The sequence below is a fragment of the Zootermopsis nevadensis genome, unplaced genomic scaffold (assembly GCF_977971745.1).
Source record: "Zootermopsis nevadensis isolate Lab colony 2312 unplaced genomic scaffold, Znev_1.0 Znev_ptg000075l, whole genome shotgun sequence".
Taxonomy (NCBI): Eukaryota; Metazoa; Arthropoda; class Insecta; order Blattodea; family Termopsidae; genus Zootermopsis; species Zootermopsis nevadensis.
In genome coordinates this window covers 942,609-969,121 of record NW_028259206.1, presented here as the reverse complement: position 1 = coordinate 969,121, position 26,513 = coordinate 942,609, and positions in this window count along the sequence as shown.

The window sequence follows — 26,513 nt, the reverse complement described above, 5'->3', positions numbered from 1 at the left end:
CAGATTCCTACAGATCGGCAGATATTTGCCTTTTCAAAAATTGACTTTCGAATAATCTCGAAGAAATTAAAATGACTCTATCCTCCAAACCCTTGGTCATACATTGACGTGAATCTGACATTTAGTTGACATATGCGTTCCCTGAAAGTGACATAAGTTTTGTCATTCAGATTCCTACAGATCGGGAGATATTTGCCTTTTCAAAAATTGACTTTCGAATAATCTCGAAAAATTAAAATGTCTCTATCTTCCAAACCCTTTTACATACATTGACGTGACTCTGATATGACTATGACAAATACGTTCCCTCAAAGTGACATAAGTGTTGTCTCTCAGATTCCTACAGATCGAGAGATATTTGCCTTTTAAAAATTGACTTTCGAAAAATCTCGAAAAATTTAAATGGTTCTATCCTCCGAACCCTTAGACATACATTGAAGTGACTCTGACATGAAGTTGACATATACTTTCCCTCAAAGTGACATAAGTTTTGTCTCTCAGATTCCTACACATCGGGAGATATTTGCCTTTTCATATATCGACTTTCGAATAATCCCGAAAAATTAAGATGTCTCTATCCACCAAACCCTTTGACATACATTGACGTGACTCTGATATGATGTTGACACATACTTTCCCTCAAAGTGACATAAGTTTTGTCTCTCAGATTCCTACAGATCGGGAGATATTTGCCTTTTCAAAAATTGACTTTCGAATAATCTCGAAAAATTAAAATGTCTCTATCCTCCAAACCCTTGGACATACATTGACGAGACTCTGACAGGAAGTTGACATATACGTTCCCTCAAAGCGAAATAAGATTTGTTTCTCAGATTCCTACAGATCTTGAGATATTTGCCTTTTCAAAAATTGACTTTCGAATAATCTCGAAAAATTAAAATGTCTCTATCCTCCCAGCCCTTGGACATACATTGACGCGACTCTGACATGAAGTTGACATATACGTTCCCTCAAAGTGACATAAGTTTTGTCTCTCAGATTCCTGCAGATCGGGAGATATTTTGCCTTTTCAAAAATTGACTTTCGAATAATCTTGAAAAATTAAAATGTCTCTATCCTCCAAAACCTTGGACATACATTGACGTGACTCTGACATCACTTTGACATATACGTTCCCTCAAAGTGACATAAGTTTTGTCTCTCAGATTCCTACAGATAGGGAGATATTTGCCGTTTCAAAAATTGACTTTCGAATAATCTCGAAAAATTTAAATGTCTTTATCCTCCAAACCCTTGTACATACATTGACGTGACTCAGACATGATATTGACATATACGTTCCCTCAAAGTGACATAAGGTTTGTCTCTCAGATTCCTACAGATCGGGAGATATTTGCCTTTTCAAAAATTGACTTTCGAATAATCTCGAAAAATTGAAATGTCTCTATCCTCCAAACCCTTGGACATACATTGACGTGACTCTGACATGACGATGACAAATACGTTCCCTCAAAGTGACATACGTTTTGTCTCTCAGATTCCTACAGATCGGCAGATATTTGCCTTTTCAAAAATTGACTTTCGAATAATCTCGAAGAAATTAAAATTACTCTATCCTCCAAACCCTTGGACATACATTGACGTGACTCTGAGATGACGTTGACATATACGTTCCCTCAAAGTAACATAAGTTTTGTCTCTCAGATTCCTAGAGATCGGGAGATATTTGCCTATTCAAAAATTGACTTTCGAATAATCTCGAAAAATTAAAATGTCTCTATCCTCCAAACCCTTGGACATACATTGACGAGACTCTGATAGGAAATTTACATATACGTTCCCTGAAAGTGACATAAGTTTTGTCTCTCAGATTCCTACAGATCGGGAGATATTTGCCTTTAAATATTGACATTCGAATAATCTCTAAAAATTTAAATATCTCTATCCTCCAAACCCTTGGACATACATTGACGTGACTCTGACAGGAAGTTGACATATACGTTCCCTCAAAGCGAAATAAGATTTGTTTCTCAGATTCCTACAGATCTTGAGATATTTGCCTTTTCAAAAATTGACTTTCGAATAATCTCGAAAAATTAAAATGTCTCTATCCTCCCAGCCCTTGCACATACATTGACGCGACTCTGACATGAAGTTGACATATACGTTCCCTAAAAGTGACATAAGATTTGTCTATCAGATTAATACAGATCGGGAGATATTTGCATTTTCAAAAATTGACTTTCGAATAATCTCGAAACATTAAGATGTCTTTATCCTCCAAACCCTTCGACTTACATTGACGAGACTCTGACATGAAGTTGACATATACGTTCCCTTAAAGTGACATAAGTTTTGTCTCTCAGATTCCTACAGATCGGGAGATATTTGCCTTTTCAAAAATTGACTTTCGAATAATCTCGAAAAATTAAAATGTCTCTATCCTCCAAACCCTTGGACATACATCGACGTGACTCAGACATGATATTGACATACACGTTCCCTCAAAGTGACATAAGTTTTTTGTCTCTCAGATTCCTACAGATCGGGATATATTTGCCTTTTCAAAAATTGACTTTCGAATAATCTCGAAAAATTGAAATGTCTCTATCCTCCAAACCCTTTGACATACATTGACGTGACTCTGACATGACGATGACAAATACGTTCCCTCAAAGTGACATACGTTTTGTCTCTCAGATTCCTACAGATCGGCAGATATTTGCCTTTTCAAAAATTGACTTTTGAATAATCTCGAAGAAATTAAAATGACTCTATCCTCCAAACCCTTGGTCATACATTAACGTGAATCTGACATGACTATGACAAATACGTTCCCTCAAAGTGACATAAGTGTTGTCTCTCAGATTCCTACAGATCGAGAGATATTTGCCTTTTAAAAATTGACTTTCGAAAAATCTCGAAAAATTGAAATGGTTCTATCCTCCGAACCCTTAGACATACATTGAAGTGACTCTGACAGGAAGTTGACATATACTTTCCCTCAAAGTGACATAAGTTTTGTCTCTCAGATTCCTACACATCGGGAGATATTTGCCTTTTCATATATCGACTTTCGAATAATCCCGAAAAATTAATATGTCTCTATCCACCAAACCCTTTGACATACATTGACGTGACTCTGACATGATGTTGACACATACTTTCCCTCAAAGTGACATAAGTTTTGTCTCTCAGATTCATACAGATCGTGAGATATTTGCCTTTTCAAAAATTGATTTTCGAATAATCTCGAAAAATTAAAATGTCTCTATCCTCCAAACCCTTGGACATACATTGACGAGACTCTGACAGGAAGTTTACATATACGTTCCCTGAAAGTGACATAAGTTTTGTCTCTCAGATTCCTACAGATCGGGAGATATTTGCCTTTAAATATTGACATTCGAATAATCTCTAAAAATTTAAATATCTCTATCCTCCAAACCCTTGGACATACATTGACGTGACTCTGACAGGAAGTTGACATATACGTTCCCTCAAAGCGAAATAAGATTTATTTCTCAGATTCCTACAGATCTTGAGATATTTGCCTTTTCAAAAATTGACTTTCGAATAATCTCGAAAAATTAAAATGTCTCTATCCTCCCAGCCCTTGGACATACATTGACGCGACTCTGACATGAAGTTGACATATACGTTCCCTCAAAGTGACATAAGTTTTGTCTCTCAGATTCCTGCAGATCGGGAGATATTTTGCCTTTTCAAAAATTGACTTTCGAATAATCTTGAAAAATTAAAATGTCTCTATCCTCCAAACCCTTGGACATACATTGACGTGACTCTGACATCACTTTGACATATACGTTCCCTCAAAGTGACATAAGTTTTGTCTCTCAGATTCCTACAGATAGGGAGATATTTGCCGTTTCAAAAATTGACTTTCGAATAATCTCGAAAAATTTAAATGTCTCTATCCTCCAAACCCTTAGACATACGTTGACGTGACTCTGACATGCCGATGATATATACTTTCCTTCAAAGTGACATAAGGTTTGTCTCTCAGATTCCTACAGATCGGGAGATATTTGCCTTTTCAAAAATTGACTTTCGAATAATCTCGAAAAATTTAAATGTCTCTATCCTCCAAACCGTTGGACATACATTGACGCGACTCTGACATGAAGTTGACATATACGTTCCCTCAAAGTGACATAAGTTTTGTCTCTCAGATTCCTGCAGATCGGGAGATATTTTGCCTTTTCAAAAATTGACTTTCTAATAATCTTGAAAATATAAAATGTCTCTATCCTTCAAACCCTTGGACATACATTGACGTGACTCTGACATCACGTTGACATATACGTTCCCTCAAAGTGACATAAGTTTTGTCTCTCAGATTCCTACAGATAAGGAGATATTTGCCGTTTCAAAAATTGACTTTCGAATAATCTCGAAAAATTTAAATGTCTCTATCCTCCAAACCCTTGTACATACATTGACGTGACTCAGACATGATATTGACATATACGTTCCCTCAAAGTGACATAAGTTTTGCCTCTCAGATTCCTACAGATCGGGAGATATTTGCCTTTTCAAAAATTGACTTTCGAATAATCTCGAAAAATTGAAATGTCTCTATCCTCCAAACCCTTGGACATACATTGACGTGACTCTGACATGACGATGACAAATACGTTCCCTCAAAGTGACATACGTTTTGTCTCTCAGATTCCTACAGATCGGCAGATATTTGCCTTTTCAAAAATTGACTTTCGAATAATCTCGAAGAAATTAAAATTACTCTATTCTCCAAACCCTTGGACATACATTGACGTGACTCTGAGATGACGTTGACATATACGTTCCCTCAAAGTGACATAAGTTTTGTCTCTCAGATTCCTACAGATCGGGAGATATTTGCCTTTTCAAAAATTGACTTTCGAATAATCTCGAAAAATTAAAATGTCTCTATCCTCCAAACCCTTGGACATACATTGAAGTGACTCTGACATGGTATTGACATATACGTTCCCTCAAAGTGACTTAAGTTTTGTCTCTCAGATTCCTACGCATCGGGAGATATTTGCCTTTTCATATATCGACTTTCGAATAATCCCGAAAAATTTAAATGTCTCTATGCACCAAACCCTTGGACATACATTGACGTGACTCTGACATGATGTTGACATATACGTTCCCTCAAAGTGACATAAGTTTTGTCTCTCAGATTCCTACAGATCGGGAGATATTTGCCATTACAAAAATTGACTTTCGAATAATCTCGAAAAATTAAAATGTCTCTATCCTCCCAGCCCTTGGACATACATTGACGAGACTCTGACAGGAAGTTTACATATACGTTCCCTCAAAGCGAAATAAGATTTGTTTCTCAGATTCCTACAGATCTTGAGATATTTGCCTTTTCAAAAATTGATTTTCGAATAATCTCGAAAAATTAAAATGTCTCTATCCTCCCAGCCCTTGGACATACATTGACGTGACTCTGACATGAAGTTGACATATACGTTCCCTCAACGTGACATAAGTTTTGTCTCTCAGATTCCTACAGATCGGGAGATATTTGCCTTTTCAAAAATTGACTTTCGAATATTCTCGTAAAATTAAAATGTTTCTATCCTCCAAACCGTTGGACATACATTGACGTGACTCTGACATGAAGTTGACATATACGTTCCCTCAAAGTGACATAAGATTTGTCTATCAGATTAATACAGATCGGGAGATATTTGCATTTTCAAAAATTGACTTTCGAATAATCTCGAAACATTAAGATGTCTTTATCCTCCAAACCCTTCGACTTACATTGACGAGACTCTGACATGAAGTTGACATACACGTTCCCTCAAAGTGACATAAGTTTCTGTCTCTCAGATTCCTACAGATCGTGATATATTTGCCTTTTCAAAAATTGACTTTCGAATAATCTCGAAAAATTGAAATGTCTCTATCCTCCAAACCCTTTGACATACATTGACGAGACTCTGACATGACGATGACAAATACGTTCCCTCAAAGTGACATACGTTTTGTCTCTCAGATTCCTACAGATCGGCAGATATTTGCCTTTTCAAAAATTGACTTTCGAATAATCTCGAAGAAATTAAAATGACTCTATCCTCCAAACCCTTGGTCATACATTGACGTGAATCTGACATGAAGTTGACATATGCGTTCCCTGAAAGTGACATAAGTTTTGTCATTCAGATTCCTACAGATCGGGAGATATTTGCCTTTTCAAAAATTGACTTTCGAATAATCTCGAAAAATTAAAATGTCTCTATCTTCGAAACCCTTTTACATACATTGACGTGACTCTGACATGACTATGACAAATACGTTCCCTCAAAGTGACATAAGTGTTGTCTCTCAGATTCCTACAGATCGAGAGATATTTGTCTTTTAAAAATTGACTTTCGAAAAAACTCGAAAAATTTAAATGTCTCTATCCTCCGAACCCTTAGACATACATTGACGTGACTCTGACATGCCGATGATATATACGTTCCTTCAAAGTGACATAAGGTTTGTCTCTCAGATTCCTACAGATCGGGAGATATTTTCCTTTTCAAAATTGACTTTCGAATAATCTCGAAAAATTAAAATGTCTCTATCCTCCAAACCGTTGGACATACATTGACGCGACTCTGACATGAAGTTGACATATACGTTCCCTCAAAGTGACATAAGTTTTGTCTCTCAGATTCCTGCAGATCGGGAGATATTTTGCCTTTTCAAAAATTGACTTTCGAATAATCTTGAAAAATTTAAATGTCTCTATCCTCCAAACCCTTGGACATACATTGACGTGACTCTGACATCACGTTGACATATACGTTCCCTCAAAGTGACATAAGTTTTGTCTCTCAGATTCCTACAGATAGGGAGATATTTGCCGTTTCAAAAATTGACTTTCGATTAATCTCGAAAAATTTAAATGTCTCTATCCTCCAAACCCTTAGACATACGTTGACGTGACTCTGACATGCCGATGATATATACGTTCCCTCAATGTGACATAAGGTTTGTCTCTCAGATTCCTACAGATCGGGAGATATTTGCCTTTTCAAAAATTGACTTTCGAATAATCTCGAAAAATTAAAATGTCTCTATCCTCCAAACCGTTGGACATACATTGACGCGACTCTGACATGAAGTTGACATATACGTTCCCTCAAAGTGATATAAGTTTTGTCTCTCAGATTCCTGCAAATCGGGAGATATTTTGCCTTTTCAAAAATTGACTTTCGAATAATCTTGAAAAATTAAAATGTCTCTATCCTTCAAACCCTTGGACATACATTGACGTGACTCTGACATCACGTTGACATATACGTTCCCTCAAAGTGACATAAGTTTTGTCTCTCAGATTCCTACAGATAGGGAGATATTTGCCGTTTCAAAAATTGACTTTCGAATAATCTCGAAAAATTTAAATGTCTCTATCCTCCAAACCCTTGTACATACATTGAAGTGACTCTGACATGAAGTTGACATACACTTTCCCTCAAAGTGATATAAGTGTTGTCTCTCAGATTCCTATAGATCGGGAGATATTTGCCTTTTCATATATCGACTATCAAATAATCTCGAAAAATTTAAATGTCTCTATTATCCAAACCCTTGGACATACATTGACGTGACTCTGACATGATGTTGACATATATGTTCCCTCAAAGTGACAAAAGTTTTGTCTCTCAGATTCCTACAGATCGGGAGATATTTGCCTTTTCAAAAATTGACTTTCGAATAATCTCGAAAAATTAAAATGTCTCTATCCTCCAAACCCTTGGACATACATTGACGTGACTCTGACATGAAGTTGACATATATGTTCCCTCAAAGAGACATAAGTTTTGTCTCTCAGATTCCTACAGATCGGGAGATATTTGCCTTTTCAAAAATTGACTTTCGAATAATCTCGAAAAATTAAAATGTCTCTATCCTCCAAACCCTTCGACATACATTGACGAGACTCTGACATGAAGTTGACATATATGTTCCCTCAAAGTGACATAAGTTTTGTCTCTCAGATTCCTACAGATCGGGAGATATTTGCCTTTAAATATTGACTTTCGAATAATCTCTAATAATTTGCATATCTCTATCCTCCAAACCCTTGGACATACATTGACGTGACTCTGACAGGAAGTTGACATATACGTTCCCTCAAAGCGAAATAAGATTTGTTTCTCAGATTCCTACAGATCTTGAGATATTTGCCTTTTCAAAAATTGACTTTCGAATAATCTCGAAAAATTGAAATGTCTCTATCCTCCCAACCCTTGGACATACATTGACGTGACTCTGACATGAGGTTGACATATACGTTCCCTCAACGTGACATAAGTTTTGTCTCTCAGATTCCTACAGATCGGGAGATATTTGCCTTTTCAAAAATTGACTTTCGAATATTCTCGGAAAATTAAAATGTTTCTATCCTCCAAACCGTTGGACAAACATTGACGTGACTCTGACATGAAGTTGACATATACGTTCCCTCAAAGTGACATAAAATTTGTCTATCAGATTCCTACAGATCGGGAGATATTTGCCTTTTCAAAAATTGACTTTCGAATATTCTCGGAAAATTAAAATGTTTCTATCCTCCAAACCGTTGGACAAACATTGACGTGACTCTGACATGAAGTTGACATATACGTTCCCTCAAAGTGACATAAAATTTGTCTATCAGATTCCTACAGATCGGGAGATATTTGCATTTTCAAAAATTGACTTTCGAATAATCTCGAAACATTAAGATGTCTTTATCCTCCAAACCCTTCGACTTACATTGACGAGACTCTGACATGAAGTTGACATATACGTTCCCTTAAAGTGACATAAGTTTTGTCTCTCAGATTCCTACAGATCGGGAAATATTTGCCTTTTCAAAAATTGACTTTCGATTAATCTCGAAAAATTAAAATGTCTCTATCCTCCAAACCCTTGGACATACATCGACGTGACTCAGACATGATATTGACATACACGTTCCCTCAAAGTGACATAAGTTTCTGTCTCTCAGATTCCTACAGATCGGGAGATATTTGCCTTTTCAAAAATTGACTTTCGAATAATCTCGAAAAATTGAAATGTCTCTATCCTCCAAGCCCTTGGTCATACATTGTATAGCCGCTCAGTAATAAGAGCTTCGCTCCTTCGTAATCACTTGACTCTTTTCAGGGGTGTTAACGGTATGTAACTTCCGACAACTAGAAGCTTCCTTTATCGCTGAATTTAATACTTTATCTATACACAATTTAATTATTTAAGAATAAATAAAGATGTGCAGATGATAATACTTGGCTTTAGCCACAAGACGATGATCTCAGACTTGTATTGGGTTTGCGGGCGGCTACCTCGAAAGTTTGTTGAAGAGTTCCCCCTCAACCTATTTAATGCGTAAGGTCCAGCAACATTATCTGCTGAGTGACAATGAACCATAATGTCTAACTAACTTTCTACATATTTCCGCCATAAATGTTGAAGTATGACACTTGGAACTACAACCAATTCACACCAGTTTATTGCCCTGGTGTAAAATCACAAGACTCATGTGAACCGAAGGTCCTCGGACGTCTTTGTCTTAAACAGTTAGGTATATGCCATGAACTAGAAGTAAACATCCCAGTATTACCCTCGAAACACAAGTTAGAATTTTGAAACGAAAAGTAAAAAGAAATTCAGCCTAATAAAATAATAAAAGAACTAAATGGTAGGATCAAATTACCTCAGCAGAAGATGTAATTTTGACCGGTACAACCTCCCCAAGTATAATTTTGGTCACTTTCTATGAGAAATGTCCAAGATTATATCTTTTTGCCGCTAAAGCTTCATCTCAATTACACCATATTACATGAAAAAAAAAACACAATACAAAATATAACATTACTTGATACATACACAAAATGAAATGAACACTTAACAATTATAGTAGTCATACATATATAAATCCTTTAGGTTACTTGACCTTCACATAGTTGTTTTGATCATTACAACATAACAGTTATCCGTTCACTAAACAATTTCTTAAGCGTTAATTATGAGTTATTTCTAATAATAATAAATTACTGGTAGGATATGACAACAATATTCAATTGTTCTGCTCTTACAATGCACTTATATTGGTATAATTTTAAATATTAAACTCCATACTACAGCTGTTACAATAGTTAAATGATTATTGAGCCCAAATTTATTACAAACAGTGACTACTGATTTCCAAGAAATTTAGGCAACCGCGTGCAATCAAATCAGTCAGTGCTGATTTTCTCCAAATATGGCTTCAATGAATGTTTATTGAATTGTCCTCTGACTTTCCCATTATTCCCTGAGATTTCATACACCGAAGGTGGAATGATTCTCGTTATCATGTACGGGCCTTCGTACGGACGAATGAACTTGCCCGTAACACTTTGTGCAGCGTTTGAAACAGGTTGACAACGCACAAGCACTTTATCTGACAGCTGAGGATTCCACTTTGCGATTCCCATTTTCCTCTTTTTCTTTCTTTCCAGTGCCTTTGCTTTCATTTTAACGTATGACCGGAGAACCTTAATTTCCAAACTTTCCGCTGGTGGCTTCTGATCTGGGGATTTAACAAAATTTTTCTCGAACATGTCCGGCTTCGGCTCGTCAAACATTAGTTCCACTGGTGTGTAACATGTCGTCCCACTTACGGATGAATTTAACCAATTCTCGATAAGAGGAATTAATTCAGGCCATTTTCTCTGAGTGATATTACAATATATCCTGCAATATTTAGCTAATTCTCTCATTATTCTCTCTGTGGGGTTGCTCTGAGGATAGCTAATTGGAGAATATCTGACGGAAATGTTTAGGTTGGAAAGGGCTTTCTTCCACGATGGTGAGGTAAAGTGCGTGCCATGGTCGGAAAGGATTGATTTAGGCTGGACTACTTGACGGAAATAATGAGTCAACTTATACAAACAAGCTCTCGTAGTCGCTGATTTAATCGGATAAAGTTTCACGTGTTTCGAAAATACATCCAGACATACCAGAATGTACTTCACTCCTCCACGTCCTGTAGGCAGAGCGCCGTACAGGTCCAAAGACATTAGCTCACCAGGTTTAGATGGCATATGTGACCTAGATTCTACCTCGTAACTCCTGTTAGGATGTTTTACGCGCTGACAGATGTCGCAGTGTGCGACGTATTTGCGAACCTTTCGGCCTAAATCTCTCAGGTAAAAAGTATGAGCTATTTGTGCAATGCATCGATCAGTACCTTGATGGCCCGATGAAGTATGTACAAAGTTGATCACACGATCTTCCAGGCTGCTAGGGAGAACGGGCCTCCAATACGGGTAGTTTATACCTTTTTGGTATAGGACTTCATTTCTTAGCATGTACTTGTCCAAATAGGTTGCCGCCCCCGAAGCTAGTCTCTCTCTGGCCTTAACTACGTACGGGTCCCTGGCTTGGTGATGCGCTAGATTCTTTAATTCCCCCTTTAACTTGGTATCGATATTCAAGTTTATGGCTGCTACTAACATGCCTCGTGGCTTTCCCATTCCCTTGATCTCTTCTTCAGTTAAGCCCACATTATTTCTACTCATAACATCTGCAAGGACGTTGTCTGACCCCTTTACATGTACGATGTCAATGTCATATTCTTGAATTTCTAAAACCCAACGTGTAATTCGGTTGGAGGTCAAAGCACATTTCTTCAGGAACGATAAAGCCTTATTATCTGAAAACAAAGTAACCTTTTGCCCAAAAACATAAAGTCTGAATTTTCTGAGTGCATATACCACGGCTAACAATTCCTGCTCACACGTAGTGAACCTCATCTCAGCGGATGACAACACCCTTGAAGCTGTAGAAACAATGTTGGTAACCCCCGCTTCGTCTGTCTGCATCAGAACTGCGCTAATGCCAAACTTGCACGCGTCAGTGTATACGGCGTAGGGTAGGTCATTATTGGGATGGACTAAATGTATTGTATGTGCAAACCTCGCACGTAGTTCCTCAAAAGCACATTGCATCTCTGTTGTCCACTTCCATTTACTTCCCTTTTTCAACAATGGAAGGAGAGCGTCTACGTAGCCTGCATAATTGATAATAAACCTATTATGAAAGTTACAAGTCCCTAAGAACTGCATCAAGTGCTTTTGGTTACGGGGTGCAGGATACTTCAAAATGGCGGCTACTCGCTCAGGGTCTGCAGACACACCGGTCTGACTTATTATCTGCCCCAAAAATGTAACTTCAGTCTGACAGAACCGACATTTTGCAGCGTTTATGGTGAATCCTGCCTCAGTCAACCTGCCGATCACTATGTTTAAATGCTTTAGGTGGTCTTCAAAGCTGCGCGAAAATACCAATAAATCATCCACATAAAACACAACAAACTCCTTACTATCTGAACCCAGCACAAGTTTCAACGCCCTAACAAATGCTGATAATGAGTTTTTGAATCCATAAGGGACACGTTTGAATTGGTACACAGTTGAATCAAACAGGAAAGCTGTAAAGCGGCGTGAACTTTCTTTAAGGCTAATTTGCAGAAAAGCACTGGTGAGATCTAGTGATGTCATGTACCTTACTCCATTAAAACGCTGTAATAACTCGCCTATAGGGTAAACTCTTTCACGATCTGGAACCATAACAGAATTTATTTTCCTAGCATCTATGCAAAGGCGTGGTTTTCTCCCTTCTTTATACACAATAGTGATAGGATTTATGAACGCAGAATTGCATGTCTCTAAAATATCGTCATCCAACATCTGAGCTATTTGTTCTCTTATAATTGGCCTGACAGCGAAAGGGACCACTCTTGAACTACCCGTGACTGGCTTAAGATCACTTAGTACGAACTCGTACTGAAAGCGGCGACACATACCTGGTTTCGAAGTCAAATACTCCTGGTACTTCAACAACAATTTAATTAAACTCTCTTTCTGAAGACTGTTGAGGTGTGCATTAGCATTAATCAGAGCGGTTACGTCCACAGCTTGCAAAGAACGTGGATCAGGGGAACCTATCCTAGTATTCTGCACCAAAACTGGATACATCAGACCTTCCTCTCCAACTCGTCTCTCACTACTATCACAATAAAAACGACGGCTATTTGCTACGTCGAAAAATTCGCCTTCCTAACGGCTACCATAATTCTCTTCATCTTTATCAAACTTGTAGACATTATCACCTTCTGTGGCATCTATAAACAAGGACCTTCGCCCTAAAACTTCACTTCCTCCTCCTTCTCGAACTAGGTTGGAATCCTGAACTATCAAATGATTGCTATAAGCAGAACTTCCCTTCAACTCCTGTCCATCGTTGCTCACATCACGTAACCGGTCACCTCGATTAAACAATTGCACTTTCTCAATTCCATCTAGCTCATAACGGAAGCATTTCCTTTTGAAATCCAAAACAATCCCATACTCATTTGCATAATCGCAACCTAAAATCACTGAGCTAGTCAGTTGTGGGGACACTAAAAACACACTCTCAAAACTATCGCCCCCAATACTAAATTCCACATAGATCTGATCTTTAATACGCCGAGTCTTATTGCCAAAAGCTGCCACTAACACTGTGTTGGCAACGGGTAAACTTAAAGTGGACACTCCTGCAGATACTAAGTCTTTATAAATACTTTCGGTCAAAAGGTTAACTTCGCTGCCTGAATCTATTATAGCATTGGTAGTGATATCACCGAATGAAATTGACACCTGCGGACAATTTAATACATGGCTGTCATTAATATAATATATCACCAATTCATTCAAAGGATCCATATAATTACTACTACCGGAAATCATCACATCTCTAAATTTATCTCCCACCTCACAAACTACACTGTGCTTTGGGTCCGGATCTGAAGTTTTTATTGCCTTTGATGCGAACGGGGTTCGATCCGTAACGCCGCTCGATATTAGTTTAACGCCGGACGCTCGGATGGCCCTTGCGGTTCCTTCCTATCGGTTTGCCTTGTCGGACTGTGGTAAGGTGGGGCACCAGGGTTTAAGGAAGAAACTTCGTGTTTATTACGGTTGTCATCTTCCCTGTCTCTAGAGAAATAAGCACCTCTACCGTTGTTGTTCCCATTTCTATTGCTGTGGCTGTAACCAGAATAATTCTGCCTCCTGTCATTATACGTTTGTCTCACGTACTGATGATTCTGGTTCTGCCTCTTATCGGGATTATAGTTCTGGTGATAAGTAGCCCTTATATTTGTTTTACTACCTGCTTCGTTAAACTCTAGCATTTCAAGGCGCTTCAAAACGTCTATGGCTTCCTGCACTGTAGTCAAGGGAACCCCCACCAGACACCTCTGTATGTTCACCGGGTAGTGTAACTTAATTGCGTCAATAAATTAGGCATCACTCATCCCTAGATATGAAGCCAAAACAGCATATTTAATCAGGTGCCCTGACATTGAGAGATTTGATTGCTTTTCATATTTGTCTTGATATATCGAACATTTCACTCGACTCTGTGTCGTCTTGGACCAAAACGTTTTAGTGAATGCGACTTTAAACTGCTCATAGTCATTTAATGTATGAGCCACAGCTGACATCCACTGTTTAGCAACAGGGTCTGATATTGACTTCAATGCTATAGCCAATTTTAATGATTCTGGTACCCCCTTCAACTTCATAAATTCATCAAGCTGGTTTAAATGGTAGATGGCGTTGATCTTATCGCTGTCTTCAAACATGGGTAGGGATAGATCAGCAGCACTTAAATAGTTATGTGCATTGTAATGGCGAACATTCATGGTATCATGACTCACAGGTACATTCATACACACATTACAATTCACATCACTCGCATTCCCTGAAATATCAATTGACCCAGACACCTGACTACCCAAGTTTTCAGCAGCCTCGCCGTGGAAACTGCTTTGACTGGCTGCATTGCCATCAGCTGATCGTGAGAAATTTCCACTGCAAACAACGGAAGTCGGTTCTGACAACTTACCTTTTAAATGTTTAATATCAAGGTTCAACTTCTCATACCTACTGTCGTTAACGCAGTTAACCCTTTCAAATTCCTTGTTTATCTCTACAAAACGCTCCCCCTGCCGATGACTTTGTTTCTTTTGTTCTTTTACCATATCATTTCTGAGGTCCTGAACTTCATCAGTCAATTTCGTTAGCTTTTGTCCTAGATGTTCCTCATTTTGGATAACCCTACTGGTTATTTCTCCTGTTACCGAATTCACCTCAACGATGTGATGGTCTAACTTATTATGTAAATCATTTGACAATTTCTGCATATTCCGTTTAGCAGCTCTTAACTCCCCTTCATTATCCTCTCTAACTTGTTTGATCTGGCAAGAAAATCTTACAGATTCTGAATGTAATTTATCTGAAATTTCTTTGTTTAATTTCGAATTTTCCCTCTCAACTCTTTAATCAACCTTTCGTTTTCCAGTCTGACATCTTCTCGTATGTTATTTACATTTCTTTGTAAACTCTCAATCTTATTTTCTACACTTGAAATTTCCTTTCTTATATCAGAAATTTCCCCCTTTACGCTAGAAATTACTTCTAATTTGTCTGCCTTCATAACACTCATTAATTTAGCAAACATATCTTGGAAATAACTATGCGAGTCACTCTGTGGAACGCTAGTACAGGCCTGCTGCCCATCGTTCATTCTTAATGCAACTTCTTCCTGTTCCACTAATTCTAAAGCCGATCCTAAACCCGTTTCTAGTCTTTCATTTTCCTCCAATGACCCTTCAACCCGACACAATTCTAATTCACTGTCTCCGAAAAGGTTGCTCTCTTCTTCTGAAACAGTCACAATTCTGTTACGTAAGCTGCGGGTTGCCATTCTTCCCTCACTTCACCAACTAACCTTTTACGTATGACGCTGATGATCTGGTGATCTTCTTAAATGCGGACTCCTGGAGCGCTCGTAGCTTGCAGCTCTGTCCTTCTTGAACTTTGTTGGTGTTACAGTACGACTCCTGGTGTGGTCGTTGTTTGTAACTGTAGTCTGCTTTGTGATGGTGTTGTTGAATATATTCAGCTGGCTGCCCTCTGGATCTGTTGCCGTCGTTACCACTTCGTGCCCCTCGTTGGGATCGCCACTTCTGCTATAGCCGCTCAGTAATAAGAGCTTCGCTCCTTGGTAATCACTTGACTCTCTTCAGGGGTGTTAACGGTATGTAACTCCCGACAACGAGAAGCTTCCTTTATCGCTGAATATAATACTTTATCTATACACAATTTAATTATTTAAGAATAAATACAGATGTGCAGATGATAATACTTGGCTTTAGCCACAAGACGATGATCTCAGAACTGTTGGGTTTGCGTGTGGCTACCTCGAAAGTTTGTTGAAGAGTCCTCACTCAACCTATTTGATGCATAAGGTCCAGCAACATTATCTGCTGAGTCACAATGAATCATCAAGTCTAACTAACTTTCTACACATTTCCGCCATAATAATATGACACTTGGGACTACAACCAATTCACGACAGTTTATTGCCCTGGTGTAGAAACACAAGACTCCTGGGAACCGAAGGTCCTCGGACGTCTTTGTCTTAAACAGTTAGGTATATGCCATGAACTAGAAGTAAACATCCCAGTATTACCCTCCAAACACAACAACAAGTTAGAATTTTGAAACGAAAAGTAAAAAGAAATTCAGCCTAATAAAATAATAAAAGAACTAAATGGTAGGATCAAATTACCTCAGAAGAAGATGTAATTTGGACCGTTACATTACGTTGATACTGACCGACCGAAATCGAATAATTCCAACTGTAGTTTAATGGAGAGTAATCAACCGGGACCAGCCGACTTTTTCAAGACATAAATCTGTGCTGACTGACTTCTGATTGGTCCTCGATGCCATTCGAAAGTATTGATTTCTTTCCATTGAGGTCTTCACAGATGGCACGTCATATCTTTGGTTCCGTAATTCTCCGATAGACTGCGTCTTTGTGTTTGTACGTCGTGTCCTCGAGTAAATGTGAGGCAATATTTTCGATATATTTTTTTGACATTTGACATAGGACACCAATATGTTACCACAAGTTTGACGTGCGCCACGAATTCCGCGCCCACCACGCATTGCAATTAATGTACCAGAGATTTATATTCAATTTTTTTGTGAGACGTTTATATTAATTAATGGCGTACTATCATTCACGTATGTTTATTCCAATTCTTTCGTTACATGATACTTATTTATAGTTAGTTAAATTGGGTCATCGTTACGCATGAATCTGCTACGTATTTGCGTCAACATCTACACTGCATCAGTTTTGCAAGAAATAATTCTTGTGAAAACATTATGTAATTTTAGACGTGTTATGATGTATTACACGCATATAAGCACTATTTGTGTTATATGGGGATTGTGTGAGCGCGTATTATCATTATTGATAAGTGGTCGTGGCCGACTTTGCGCATCCCCCACCTCACGAATTTGATGGCTTCGTGCGAATTTCTAAAAAGCAATAAGACATAATAGAGTATGAATATCATTAACGTACCTGTGGCATGACGTCCATACAAAATTTCAATAATTTCTTATCATCGATACGTTTCTTCCAAAATTCGTGCGCAGGAAACTATTTTGCACTGATCCGGACTACACCGTTTTTGTTGGTTTGTGTTAGGTTAGGTTAGGTTAGGTTAGTGAAGCACCTGCGCAGACGTTGTTGCGCAGTGCAGTCGTATGACGTGCGCATGTGTGGGCATCTTGAGCTCGATATGCTTAATTGTAAATTATTAAACACTCAAAAATTGGATTCCTTCACCTTAAGAAATATATTATATTCTGGGCTTCACTTTCATACCAAATTAAATTTTTTTACAAGGATATTTTATTGGACACATACTTTCAGTAATTGCAAGTACACCAATGACTTATCACTTAAATATGATGCTATTGAACATTTCATTGTGTAAGTATATTTGTTGTCACACGAAGTATAATTTATTAAATAAGTCGGCCACGACCACTTATCAATAACGATATTACGCGCTCACACAATCCCCATATAACACAAATAGTGCTTATATGAGTGTAATACATCATAACACGTCTAAAATTACATAATGTTTCCACAAGAATTATTTCTTGCAAAATTGATGCAGTGTAGATGTTGACGCAAATACGTAGCAGATTCATGCGTAACGATGACCTAATCTAACTCACTATAAATGAGTATCATGTAACGAAAGAATTAGAATAAACATACGTGAATGATAGTACGTCATTAATTAATATAAATCGCCTCACAAAAAATTGAATATAAATCTCTAGTACTTTAATTGCAATGCTTGGTGGTCTCGGAATTGGTGGCGCACGTCAAACTTGTCTTGACATATTGGTGTCCTATGTCAAATGTCAAAAAAATATATCGAAAATATTGCCTCACATTTACTCGAGGACACGACGTACAAACACAAAGACGCAGTCTATCGGAGAAGTCGGAACCAAATATATAACGTGCCATCTGTGATGACCTCAATGGAAAGAAATCAATACTTTCGAATGGCATCGAGGACCAATCAGAAGTCAGTCAGTACCGATTTTGTCTTGGAACAGTCGGCTGGTCCCGGTTGAATACTCTCCATTAAACTACGGTTGGAATTATTTCATTTCGGGAGGTCAGTATCAATTTAATTTTGTGCTCTAGAAATAGAGTTCTTAGGGACCATTAACAAGAATAATTATCCCCGTTCAATCACGTATTAACGAGTGCTACAAGCAGTGAATCTCAGTGTAAGGATGTCTTCTCCGTGACGTGTGAGAATAGAAACAAGTGAACACCAATTCAACATAACATGCAAGAATATGTGCGGTTCGCCACATTGAGATATACGACTTCAGTGAAAGGACATTTGCATGCCATGTGTGTTCAGTAAAGACGTTTGTACGAGTTAGTAACACGTAAATCATATACAGATATCGCGTATCTGCAGAAGCTGGACCTATGTAATTTGAAATTATTTATTCTTTATAACGATTACTGGGGTCACTGTAGTAAATACAATTTCTTCGACAACAGTTTTAATTTTCTTTAATTTAAATTAATAATATTTATGATGTGCTGACTGTGTCATTTCGTTGTCAGTTGGATATTATCTGTGATTTTATTCGTAACATTTATAATCTTCGTTATCAATACTGCGATGTGTATAGATTCTTTAATGTCATTGCCACAAATTAAGATTTACAAGCCAAGTGATGTGCATTTTATTCTTGTGAAATAGTCTACATTTCTTAAAAAGACATATTGGCTGTGAAGACTCATCTGTTTCTTACGTATACCTTGTGCTGAATGCTGTTCTGGTGCCCAGTTTGACTGTTTTTCGTGTGTCGTTCATAATTTGCTATTGTGAGAACTTGGTTGGTCTGCAGTCTTTGTTCTTATGCGTGCGGTCTCCATGCGCTAAGAAGACAAGTATCTTCGAGGTCATCGCGTAGGAGTGGTGAGTAGGAGATTGATAAACTGCTTTTTAATAAAAACTGTGTGCGTCGTTTGACTAAAGTTGAAATCAAGCGGCACGAACGTTGAAGGGCGACTGCAAATTACAGTATAGATTTAAAAAAGGTTTTTATTCAGACCACGTATTGGAAAATAGATTGCTTTACAACAGTGGTCCAACATCAAAGTTTTTGTTTATAGCTGTTCAGTTCGGAAAGCGGTGATGATGTTCAACTACGAACCCGGGCGATTCTGATCCCCGCATGGTTAGAAATGGTTACTAACCACTTTCGTGAAACGTAGTTTCTTCAGTAAACACGGTTTTTTCCCGAAGAATTCTTCATCTTCTTGAACTGCGAATGCCACATAATATTGAATACACTGCTAGGAGACTGCTCCTCAAATCTTATTTGGTAAGGACGTTCTGCAGCGGTCGATGAATGTGTTTCTTTATCTACAGAACAGCAAAAAGCACGCTTCCTGCGATTGTAATCCGCCATTAATAATTCATAGGATCTTCACGTCTTTTAGGGAAATGCCTGGAAACTCCAGCAATACGTTGGTAAATTTGAATTTTTGTTCAAGGTCGTAGAAAAATTTGTTTTCGAGTACTTTACCTAAATAAAACGTCATTACTTCTTTTAAATTGTAATGTAATTTTCGCTCAAGATGTATAATGCAGTTGCATGAAAGAAACTTAATAACTACGTTGGTTTCTTGGTGTTATAGTATAAGTGCCAATTCCGACCGCTAGACTTCACAGTTCATCTGCGAAACTCTTTTTAATGCTGAAAATAGTACTTTTCGGAAAAAACTTTATAATACGGTAACCTTGCACTTGAGTCATTTTGGCATGAACATATTCAACGTTGCAACATTAGTCTTGTTTATCAGCAGACGCAACGGAAACATAATATAAGTTGAAAAAAAAGCTAAACAAACCTGCCACAAAAGTGGACATAGACCGATATTAAATGATGCAGCAAAGTATCCATTTAAAATTATTCTTTGTCAAGACTTTGAAAAATTGACTTTTGAATATCCTTGAAAAATTAAGTTCTCTATTTTCCAAACTCTTGGACTTACATTCACAGGACTCTGACATGGCGATGACATATTGGTTAAATCAAACTGACATGAGTTATGTCTCTCAGATTCCTACAGATCCGGAGATATATTCCTTTTTAAATTGACTTTCGAATACCCTTGAAGAATTAAAAGGTGTCTATCCTCCAAGACCTTGTACTTACATTGTCTTGACTCTGCCATGACGATGACATATACGTTACCTCAAAGTGACATAAGTTTTGTCTCTCGGATTCCTACAGATCGGGAGATATATGCCTTTGAAAAATTGATTTTCGAATAACGTTGAAAAATTAAAAGGTCTCTATCTTGCAAACCCTTGGACTTACTTTGACGTGACTCTGATATAATGTTGACATATACGTGACCTCATTCTGACATGAGTTTTGTTTCTCAGATTCTTACAGATCGGGAGATATATACCTTTGAAAATTGAGTTTCGAATACCCTTGAAACTTTGAAAGGTCACTATCCTCCAAACACTTGGACTTATATTGACGTGACGCTAACATTACGATGTTATATACGTTACCTCAAACTGACATGAGTTGTGTCTCTCAGTTATCAACAGATCGGGAGATATAGTCCTTTGAAACGTTAACTTTAGGATAACCTTCAAAAATTAAAAGTTCTCTATCCTGCAAACCCTTAGAATTACAATGACGTGACTTTGATATGACGATGACATATATGGTCCCTCAAACTGACATGAGTTTTGTATCTCAGATTCCTACAGATCGGGAGATATATGCCTTTGAAAAATTAACTTTCGAATAAACTTCAAAAATTAAAAGTTCCCTATCCTGCAAACACTTCGACTTACATTGACGTGACTCTGACATGACGATGATATATAGGTTACCTCAAACTCTCATGAGTTGTGTCTCTCAGTTTCGTAGAGATCGGAAGATATATGCCTTTGTAAAAGTGAGTTTCGTATCCCCCTGAAAAATTGAAAGTTCTCTATTCTGAAAAAACACTTGGACTTATATTGACGAGACCCTGATATGACGATGACATTTACGTTACCTGAAACAGACATGATTGTTGTCCCTGAGTTTCCTACAGATCGGGAGATATATGCCTTTGAAAAATTGACTTTCAAATAACCTTCAAAAATCAAAAGTTCTCTATCCTGCAAACTGTTGGACTTACATTGAAGTGACTTTGACATGACGATGTCATATATGATACGTCAAACTGATATAAGTTTTCTCTCTGAGTTTCCTGCAGATCGGGAGATATATGCCTTTGAAAAAGTTGCTTTCGAATAACCTTCAAAAATTTAAAGTTCTATATCCTGCAAACCCTTGGATTTACATTGACGTGACTTTTACAAGACGATGACATATATGTTACCTCAAACTGACATGAGTTTTGTCTCTCAGTTTTTTACAGATCGGGAGATATATGCCTTTGATAAAGTGACTTTCGAATAACCTTCAAAAATTAAAAGTTCTCTATCCTGCAAACCCTTGGACTTACATTGACTTGACTCTGACCTGACGATGATATATACGTTACCTCAAACTCTCATCAGATGTGTCTCTCAGTTTCGTAGAGATAGGGAGATATATGCTTTTGAAAAAGTGAGTTTCGTATACACCTGAAAAATTAGAAGGTCTCTATCCTGCAAACCATTGGACTTACATTGACGTGACTCTGATATGACGATGACATATATGTTACCTGAAACTGACATGAATGTTGTCTCTCAGTTTCCTACAGATCGGGAGATATATGCCTTTGAAAGATTGACTTTCGAATAACCTTCACAAATTAAAAGTTCTCTATCCTGCAAACCGTTGGACTTACATTGAAGTGACTTTGACATGACGATAACATATATGATAACTCAAACTGAGATAAGTTTTCTCTCTGTTTCCTGCAGATCGGGAGATATAAGCCTTTGAAAAATTGGCTTTCGAATAAACTTCAAAAATTAAAAGTTCCCTATCCTGCAAACACTTGGAGTTACATTGACGTGACGCTGACATGACGATGAAATATACGTTACCTCTAACTGTCATGAGTTGTATCTCTCAGTTTCGTAGAGATCGGGAGATATATGACTTTGAAAAAGTGAGTTTCATATACCCCTGAAAAATTAAAAGTTCTCTATCCTGCAAACCCTTGGACTTACATTGACGTGACACTGATATGACGATGACATTTACGTTAAATGAAACTGACATGATTGTTGTCTCTGAGTTTCCTACAGATCGGGAGATATATGCCTTTGAAGAATTGACTTTCGAATAACCTACAAAAATTTAAAGTTCTCTATCCTGCAAACCGTTGGACTTACATTGAAATGACTTTGACATGACGATTACATAAATGATTCAACAAATTGATATAATTTTTCCCTCTGTGTTTCCGGTAGATCGGGAGATATATGCCTTTGAAAAAGTAACTTTCGAATAACCTTCAAAAATTATAAGTTATCTATCCTGCAAACACTTGGACTTACATTTACGTGAATTTTACATGACGATGACATATATGTTACCTCAAACAGACATGAGTTTTGTCTCTCAGTTTCCTACAGATCGGGAGATATATGCCTTTGAAAAATTGAATTTCGAATAACCTTCAAAAATTTAAAGTTCTATATCCTGTAAACCCTTGGACTTACATTGACGTGACTCTGACATGACGATGATATAAACGTTGCTCAAACTCTCATGAGTTGTGTCTCTCAGTTTCGTACAGATCAGGAGATATATGCTTTTGAAAAAGTGAGTTTGTATACCCCTGAAAAATTTAAAAGTTTCTATCCTGCAAACCCTTGCACTCACATTGACGTAACTTTGATATGACGATGACATATACGTTACCTGAAACTGACATGATTGTTGTCTCTCAGTTTCCAAGAGAGCGGGAGATATATGCGTTTGAAAAACTGACTTTCGAATAACCTTCACAAATTAAAAGTTGTTAATCCTGGAAATCCTTGGACTTACATTGACGTGACTTTTACATGACAGTAACATATATGTTCCATCAAACTGACATTAGTTTTATCTCTCAGTTTCATACAGATCGGGAGATATATGCCTTTGAAGAAGTAAGTTTCGAATACCCCTGAAATATTAAAAGTTCTCTATGCTGCAAACCCTTGGACTTATATTGTTGTGACTCTGATATGACGATGACATATACGTTACCTGAAACTGACATGAGTTTTGTCTCTCAGTTACCTACAGATCGGGAGATATACGCCTTTGAAGAATTGACTTTCGAATAAACTTCAAAATTAAAAGTTCTTTATAATGCAAACTCATGGACTTACATTGACGTGACTCTGACATGACGATGATATATACGTTACCTCAAACTGAAATGAGTTTTGTCTCTCAGTTTCCTACAGATCTGGAGAAATATGCCTTTGAAAAATTGAGTTTTGAATACCCCTTAAAAATTAAAAGTTATCTATCCTCCAAACCCTTGGACTTACATTGACGTGACCCTGACACGATAATATATACGTTACCTCAAACGGACATGAGTTGTGTCTCTCAGGTTCCTGTAGATCGGGAGTTATATGCCTTTGAAAAATTGACTGTCCAATAATATGTTACCTCTAACTAACATGACGTTTGTTTCTCAGTTTCGTACAGATCGGGAGATATATGTCTTTGAAAAATTGACTTTCGAATAAACTTCAAAATTAAAAGTTCTTTATCCTGCAAACCCTTTGGGCTTACATTCACGTGACTCTGACATGACAATTATATGTACGTTACCTCAAACTGAAATGAGTTATGTCACTCAGCTTCCTACACATCTGGAGATAGATGCCTTTGAAGAATTGAGTTTCGAATACCCCTGAAAAATTAAAATTTCTCTATCCTCCAATCCCTTTTACCTACATTGACGTAACCCTGTCATGATAATATATACGTTACCTCAAACTGACATGAGTTGTGTTTCTCAGGTTCCTGCAGATCGGGAGTTATATGCCCTTGAAAAATTGACTGTCCAATAACCTTCAAACATTAAAAGTTCTCTATCCTGAAAACCCTTGGAATTACATTGACGTGATTCTGACATGATGATATATACATTACCTCCAAGTGACATGAGTTTTGTCTCTCAGATTAATATAGATCGGGAGATATTTGCCTTTGAATAATTGACTTTCGAATAATCTCGAAAAATTAAAATGTCTCTATCCTCCAAACCCTTAGACATAGATTGACATGACTCTGACATGACGATGACATATACGTTCCCTCAAAGTGACATAAGTTTTGTCTCTCAGATTAATACAGATCGGGAGATATTTGTCTTTTCATAAATTGATTGTCGAATAATCTCGAAAAATTTAAATGTCTCTATCCTCCAAACCCTTGGACATAGATTGACATGACTCTGACATGACGATGACATATACGTTCCCTCAAAATTACATATGTTTTGTCTCTCAGATTCCTACATATCGGGAGATATATGCCTTTTCAAAAATTGACTTTCGAATATTCTCGGAAAATTAAAATGTTCCTATCCTCCAAAACTTTGGACATACATTGACGTGACTCTGACATGAAATTGACATACACGTTCCCTCAAAGTGACATAAGGTTTGATTCTCAGATTCCTACAGATCGGGAGATATTTGCCTTTTCAAAAATTGACATTTGAATAATCTCAAAAAATTCAAATATCTCTATACTCCAAACCCTTGGACATACATTGACATGACTATGACATGAAGTTGACATATACGTTCCCTCATAGTGACAAAAGTTTTGTCTCCCAGATTCCTACAGTACGGGAGATATTTGCCTTTTCAAAAATTGACTTTCGAATAATCTCGAAAAATTAAAATGCCTCTATCCTCCAAACCCTTGGACATACATTGACGTGACTCTGACATGAAGTTTACATATACGTTCCCTCAAAGTGACATAAGTTTTGTCTCTCAAATTCCTACAGATCGGGAGATATTTGCCTTTTCAAAAATTGACTTTCGAATAATCTCGGAAAATTTGAATGTCTCTATCCTCCAAACATTTAGACATACATTAACGTGACTCTGACATGAAGTTGACATATACGTTCCCTCAAAGTGACATAAGTTTTGTCTCTCAGATTCCTACAGATCGGTAGATATTTGCCTTTTCAAAAATTGACTTTCGAATAATCTCGAAAAATGCAAATGTCTCTATCCACCAAACCCTTGGACATACATTGACGTGACTCTGACATGAAGTTGACATAAACGTTCCCTCATAGTTACATAAGTTTTGTCTCACAGATTCCTACAGATCGGGAGATATTTGCCTTTTCAAGAATTGACATTCGAATAATCTCGAAAAATTTAAATGTCTCTATCCTTCCAAACTCTTGGACATACATATACGAGACTCTGACATGAAGTTGACATATACATTCCCTCAAAGTGACATAAGGTTTGTCTCTCAGATTCCTACAAATCGGGAGATATTTGCCTTTACAAAAATTGACTTTCGAATAATCTCGAAAAATTTAAATGTCTCTATCATCCAAACCCTTAGACATACATTTACAAGACTCTGACATGAAGTTGACATATACGTTCCCTCAAAGTGACATAAGGTTTGTCTCTCAGATTCGTACAGATCGGGAGATATTGAGCCTTTTCAAAAATTGACACTCGAATAATATCGAAAAATATAAATGTCTCTATCCTCCAAACCCTTGGACATACATTGACGTGACTCTGACATGAAGTTGACATATACGTTCCCTCAAATTGACATTAGTTTTCTCTCTCAGATTCCTACACATCTGGAGATATTTGCCTTTTCAAAAATTGACCGTCGAATGTTCTCGGAAAATTAAAATGTCTCTATCCTCCAAACCCTTGGACATACATTGACGTGACTCTGAGATGAAGTTGACATATACGTTCCCTCAAAGTGACATAAGATTTGTTTCTCAGATTCCTACAGATCGGGAGATATTTGCCTACTCAAAAATTGACTTTCGAATAATCTCGGAAATTTAAAATGTTTCTATCCTCCAAACCGTTTGACATACATTGACGTGACTCTGACATGAAG